We start from the raw sequence: 7,487 nt of genomic DNA on the forward strand, positions 1-7,487 counted from the left end.
ACTCCTCCTGAGGCTGCTGGGAGAGATTTCCCTTTCTCTTCTTTGTTCACACAACTCACGGGGTTCAGCTTTGGATTTGGACCCACCTCTGCGTGTAGGTCGCCTGAGGGCGTCTGTTCTTCGCCCAGACAGGACAGGGTTAAAGGAGCCGCTGATTCAGGGGCTCTGGCTCACTCAGGCCAGGGGGAGGGATGAGTACAGATGTGGGGCGAGCCTGCGGCGGCAGAGGCTGGCATGATGTTGCACCAGCCCGAGGCGCGCCGTGTGTTCTCCTAGGGAAGTTGTCCCTGGATCCCGGGACCCTGGCGGTGGCGGGCTGCACAGGCTCCGGGAGGGGAGGTGTGGACGGTGACCTGTGCTCGCACACAGGCTTCTTGGTGGCGGCAGCAGCAGCCTTAGCGTCTCATGCCCGTCTCTGGGGTCCGCGCTGATCGCCGCAGCTCGCGCCCGTCTCTGGAGCTCCTTTAAGCGGCACTCTGAATCCCCTCTCCTCGCGCACCAGGAAACAAAGAGGCAAGAAAAAGTCTCTTGCCTCTTAGGCAGGTCCAGACTTTTCCCGGGCTCCCTCCCGGCTACCCATGGCTCACTAGCCCCCTTCAGGCTGTGTTCACGCCGCCAACCCCAGCCCTCTCCCTGGGATCCGACCTCCGAAGCCTGAGCCTCAGCTCCCAGCCCCCGCCCGCCCCGGCGGGTGAGCAGACAAGCGTGCCTGTGTTCTGGTGGATGAGGCTGGATCTTGTCTTTCTGGTAGGCAGGACCGCATCCGGTGGTGTGTTTTGGGGTGTCTGTGAGCTTATTATGATTTTAGGCAGCCTCTCTGCTAATGGGTAGGGTTGTGTTCCTATCTTGCTAGTTGTTTGGTGTCCAGCACTGTAGCTTGTAGGTTGTTGAATGGAGCTGGGTTTTAGTGTTGATAGAGAGATCTTTGAGAGAGCTTTCGCCGTTTGGTATTACATGGAGCTGGGAGGTCTCTGGTGGACCAGTGTCCTGAACTCGGCTCTCCCACCTCAGAGGCACAGGCCTGACACCCGGCTGGAGCACCGAGACCCTGTCAGCCACACGGCTCTTTTGGGAGGTCTGAGGTCTTCTGCCAGCGTTCAGTAGGTGTTCTGTAAGAGTTGTTCCACATGTAGATGTATTTCTGATGTATTTGTGGGGAGGAAGGTGATCTCCACCTCTTACTCCTCTGCCATCTTGAAGGTCTCCTCCACAATCTCTTAATTAAGGTTGTATCTGGAGCTTTGAATTGAATTTTTATATGGCAGAGAGGCAACTTCTTGTGTGCTAACAGCTTCACTGCTGTGCAGCAGAAACTCAGGGATCTGCACATGCCAATAAAGCTACCCTTGAATGTATATAATATTAATATCTTCAAGTTATATGAGGAAGAAGCCAAGTTCAACGGCAAGAGGAACTGTAGCTCTGAAGAATTAAGAGATAGGTCACATTTGTAAATTGGGCATAGTATCCCCACCCATATGAATGGAAATGATTTTCTCAGTTCTGTTCAAAATCTTTGTTGAATATCTACGTTTTTTTTGTTTTTTAATCTGAGATTTAATCCAGAACAAAGACTGTCAGCAGAAATATCAAATTATTCAGGCTAAAAGTTCTACTTCAGGCATTGTTTTTCACATTGGCAGGCCATGTTATACAAATTAACTTGATGGCATAATCATTACTTCATTCCACTTGACATGAGCACAGTCCAAGTTTCTCTCATCCATTCTTCTCTTTTTATTAATAGAATAAAAAAGTCTTCTTTGCTTTATTTCAGATTTAACAAACCACTGATGGGGAAAAAAAAGGGAAAGTGAATCTTCTTCCCTTCCAAACCCTGGGTAACCTTGGCAGCATGTAAGCCTCTATCAAAGGCAAACAAGGCTGTAAATAACAATTATTTCCCATTCACAAAAGCTGTCTTTGACAGTCCAAGAAATAACAAATTACAAGTGAATAGCCCCCAAGAGGATTTAAGCACTTTAGTTATTCTGAACCTGTTTTGATGTTGTTTCTTTAGAGTGGAATTATTAACTAACTCCTTTGAGGAACTACAACCAAGTTTGTGATTTCTGGCTGTTCTACCTAACCAGAGTTAGAGGCCGAAAAATCCACTGTCAAGGATTTTTTGAAAAATTAAAAGAGCTAAGATATTTTGAGGGCCTCAAATTCAGGAATATACACTGCTTCCTTTATAGTACATAAAAAGGTACTAAAGAAGCTTGATATATATTGCCTGTTCTTAGGAAACTTTTCTAATAGGGAGTCAGAATACATTCATTCTTTTGGTTCATTTGCCTGCATTTATTCTTTTCTAATGAATTCTCACAGTGTTGGCAAAGGAATAGGAACACAGTTGGTATAGGTACACCAACCTATGCCTGTAGTTGGTATAGTGTTGGTATAGGTATCCCTTTAGAGTTCATACTTGATGAATGCATCTAAACTTATGTATATGTGAGGCAAGGAATAAAGGTTGAACAGAAAGAGCTCTCATTATGCCAGGAAGTGGCTGTGTGACTGCGTGTGACCTTCGAAGCTGCAGTTGTTTTCACTGTAAGAGGCTCTTCCCAGTTATAAAATTCTCTGCTTACAGTCCTAGCAACACACTGTTCAGGCAACTGTAACTACTGCAGTCACTTCCAGGCAGGTGCTGTTCAAGGATGCTAAAATAAGACCAGGTAATAATGATGAATCAAGGATTCATCAGATGAGTGGTTCAGACAATGCACAATCGAAGAGCACCCAATTGTGAAGACTCTTGAACTATGTAACTAGATTTTTATTCTGTTTTGATACATAACAGAGTCCCTAAATGGAATTATACTTAAGACTAAGAAGAGGCAGCTGGTGGTAATGTGGGTATAATTTTATCAAGAAATTCAGCTGGAGCCACAATGCAAAAATGAGATAGGTCAGGTGATTAGATTTGTATACATATCTACTACTTCCAGAAAATGACAATTTCTGGTATTATTTAAAAAAATAATACCCACAGCTTCTTTCTATGAACATATTTCCTTATCCCAAATTGCTGTAGTATGACCCTGATATTATTTTGTCATGCATACTTTATCACAGACATGGAATGTAAGCTACCCTGTGTATATATTTATTTATTTATTTATTTTATTTTATTTTATTTATTTATTTTTTTTTTTTTTGCGGTTCGCAGGCTTCTCACTGTTGTGGCCTCTCCCGTTGCAGAGCACAGGCTCTGGACGCACAGGTTCAGCGGCCATGACCCACGGGCCCAGCCGCTCCGCGGCATGTGGGATCTTCCCGGACCGGGGCACGAACCCATGTCCCTTGCATCGGCAGGCGGACTCTCAACCACTGCACCACCAGGGAAGCCCTACTCTGTATATTTTAAAACTGTTTTTGCTTTTCAAGCATTATAGCTCAATTACAGATTTACAGGCTAAAAATGCTTTGCTACATCACTCAGTTCTTCTGACAGAAAAACAGGAGTTCTACCTGTTCAAATACCAGAGCTGCTTCAGCCTAAGGCATTGGGGAGGAATTCGATGAGTTAATAATTAAGGGCATTTCATTCTGATCCTTCAACAAAGGCAATTATTTCAGTTTTAAATACCGGGGTCACATTTTTATGCTACAGTTGATTCAGAGAGATATCTGTAAAATATGTAACATTCAGAAGGCCTTTTCTCTTAGATTATTCCAAAATGCTAGGCTAGCACTTTAGATCTGGGAATTTGGGACTAAGGCATAATTAGAAGAAAGCCTGGCATTGACAACAGCGATCCAATGCCTTTTTTCTCCCCAAGAGGAAACTATAAAGGATATGCTTAGTCTCTATTCGTGAAATCATAGTGTGACAGTCATTACTCTTTAAGATTTAAACAACAGTTACCACAATAAGTTAAAATTCTACTAGAGAGTATAAATCCTGATTCTTAGGTTGAATGTATATTTCCATTCTTGCAGATCAAAAACATTTTGAATATTGGCATTTTCATATGATTCAATCTACTAGTTGGATTTAGATAAACTTTTTTACATTTCATACAGATTTTATAACTTTATATGTCATAACTGTAGCCACTCTAATTTCTAATTAAATGGTTAATTTATCTAGTATGTTATGGACTCTTCCCCTAGAGGACATGGTTTAGCACTGAACTTTTCAATAATTAAGTTAACGTGGATGTGAATAGTTTTTACCTGTAATTATACTTTGGTTTTTGTCCTGAGGCTAGAGGAAAGCTTGCAAATTTGAACATCACCTGGGTTGTTTCTGAGATTTCTATCAATGACGAGGCAGCCACCCATCAGGGTTAAGTCCCAGCAACATAGTCCCTTTTATTATTGGATCAACAAAAGTCATCAAAACGTAATATCTAGAGCTCTTGATATTTAATGTATTTAAATCTATGAAACAATTAATGAACACTCACTGCTTACACATTGTACAGTATTCATTATATACAACAGTATTCATAGTTCAATTCAAATGCCAGCCTTAAGCAATGGGAATAGTCCTTGAGCAAAACATAAATAAATCACTGCAGTGGAATTCAATTAGATTAAATCACCTGTTCTCTGGTACAGTAGCAGAGGAGCCGCAATGCCGAAAGCACAATCATGTAGCCCCTGATTCGGAACAAGTCCACTAGGCCCTGCCCTTGGAAACTAAGAAAGAGTAGGGCATGCTTTGTGAATGAGTTTGCACTGTAGCAGAAAGAACCAAAGAAAAACTTGGCCTTCTTCCCTCAGCACTTCCAAAAAGACACAAACTGTACATTGAAGGGTGCAGACAGGAGAAATCTCTCCAAGTTAAGCACCAGGGAAAGATCTTCTTTATCTTCCTTGGCAACTCACAAAGATACTAGTGTGGAGTTTAAGGATTGTCAGATTTCCCTTTAACTGGGAACATGCCAAGTGGCCCAGACATCCCTAGTCACTCGTGGGTCACAGAAAAAAAAAAAACTTGTGTTGGAGAGTGTATGGAAAGGAATTGGATAGTTTCCCATTTTGAGGATAGCCAAAGAGTGATTCTGATCTACTGAGGAGTGGATGGAAGGAGAAAGGAGGAGAGGAGTTTGAGCTGCAGATCTCATCCCGGTATTCAGGTAGGTTTCAACTTTTCGATAAAATTCTTAACAGAATCTTACTTATGAATTTTACATTGTGAAAAAAGACAAAACTTAACTAAAATCACCAGTAAAATCTCAAATACCAAAAACGACAATCTGTGGTTCTTTGAGTTTTAGGTTAAGTGTCTCTACATGGATTTTCACTTGAAATTTTCCTTCCTTCTTTATGATGGAGAAAAGCACACATTTTTCTTTTTGATTAAAATATGTGTATCTGGACAATACTATCTGTGAACTGCTCGATGGTGGCATTCAATAACTGATTAAATGACAGACAACAATGTTATCTTTGGGATTGGAACCAAGATGGCGGAGTAGAAGGATGTGCTCTCACTCGCTCTTGCAAGAACACCAGAATCACAACTAGCTGCTGGACAATTATCGACAGGAAGACACTGGAACTCACCAAAAAAGACACCCCACAACCAAAGACAAAGGAGAAGCCACAATGAGATGGTAAGAGGGGCGCAATCACAGTAAAAAAAATCCCATAACTTCTGGGTGGGTGAGTCACACACTGGAGAACACTTATACCACAGAAGTCCACCCACTGGAGTAAAGGTTCTGAGCCCCACGTCAGGCTTCCCAACCTGGGGTCCGGCAATAGGAGGAGGAATTCCTACAGATTCAGACTTTGAAACCTACTGGGATTTGATTACAGGACTTCAACAGAACCGGGGGAAAGAGAGACTCCACTCTTGGAGGGCAAACACAAAGCAGTGTGCACATGGGGACCCAGGGGAAGGATCAGTGACCCCAGGAGAGACTGAACCAGACCTACCTGCTAGTGTTGGAGGGTCTCCTGCAGAGGTGGGGGGTGGCTGTGGCCCACTGTGGGGACAAGGACACTGGCAGCAGAAGTTCTGGGAAGTACTCCTTGGCGTGAGCCCTCCCAGAGTCCGCCACTAGCCCCACCAAAAAGGCCAGGTAGGCTCCGGTGTTGGGTTGCCTCAGGCCAAACAACCAACAGGGAGGGAACCCGGGCCCACCCATCAGCAGTCAAGCAGATTAAAGTTTTACTGAGCTCTGCCCACCAGAGCAACAGTCAGGTCTATCCACCACCAGTCCCTCCCATCAGGAAACTTGCATAAACCTCTGAGATAGCCTCATCCACCAGAGGGCAGACAGCAGAAGCAAGAAGAACTACAGTCCTGCAGCCTGTGGAACAAAAACCACATTCACAGAAAGATACACAAGATGAAAAGGCAGAGGGCTGTGTACCAGATGAAGGAACAAGACAAAACCCCAGAAAAACAACTATATGAAGTAGAGATAGGCAACCTTACAGAAAAAGAATTCAGAATAATGATGGTGAGGATGACCCAGGACCTCGGAAAAAGAATGGAGGCAAAGTTCGAGAAGAGTCAAGAAATGTTTAACAAAGACCTAGAAGAATTAAAGAACAAATAAACAGAGATGAACAATACAATAACTGAAATGAAAACTACACTAGAAGGAATCAATAGCAGAATAACTCAGGCAGAAGAACGGATAAATGACCTAGAAGACAGAATGGTGGAATTTACAGCTGCGGAACAGAATAAAGAGAAAAGAATGAAAATAAATGAAGTCAGCCTAAGAGACCTCTGGGACAACATTAAACGCAACAACATTCGCATTATAGGGGTCCCAGAAGGAGAAGAAAGAGAGAAAAGACCTGAGAAAATATTTGAAGAGATTATAGTCGAAAGCTTCCCTAACATGGGAAAGGAAATAGCCACCCAAGTCCAGGAAGTGCAGAGAGTCCCATACAAGATAAACTCAAGGAGAAGCATGCCAAGACACACAGTAATCAAACTGGCAAAAATTAAAGACAAAGAAAAATTATTGAAAGCAGCAAGGGAAAAACGAGAAATAACATACAAGGGAATCCACATAAGGTTAACAGCTGATTTCTCAGCAGAAACTCTACAAGCCAGAAGGGAGTGGCATGATATCTTTAATGTGATGAAAGGGAAGAACCTACAACCAAGATTACTCTACCCGGCAAGGATCTCATTCAGATTCGATGGAGAAATCCAAAGCTTAACAGACAAGCAAAAGCTAAAAAATTCAGCACCATCAAACCAGCTCTACAATAAATGCTAAAGGAACTTCTCTAAGTGGGAAACACAAGAGAAGGAAAGGAGCTACAGAAACAAACCCAAAACAATTAAGAAAATGATCATCGGAACATACATATCGATAATTACCTTAAACATGAATGGATTAAATGCTTCAACCAAAAGACACAGGCTTGCTTAATGGATACAAAAACAAGACCCATATATATGCTTTCTACAAGAGACCCACTTCAGACCTAGGGACACATTCAGACTGAAAGTGAGGGGATGGAAAAAGATATTCCATGCAAATGGAAATCGAAAGAAA

The sequence above is a fragment of the Physeter macrocephalus genome, chromosome 10, assembly GCF_002837175.3.
Source record: "Physeter macrocephalus isolate SW-GA chromosome 10, ASM283717v5, whole genome shotgun sequence".
NCBI classification, from domain to species: domain Eukaryota; kingdom Metazoa; phylum Chordata; class Mammalia; order Artiodactyla; family Physeteridae; genus Physeter; species Physeter macrocephalus.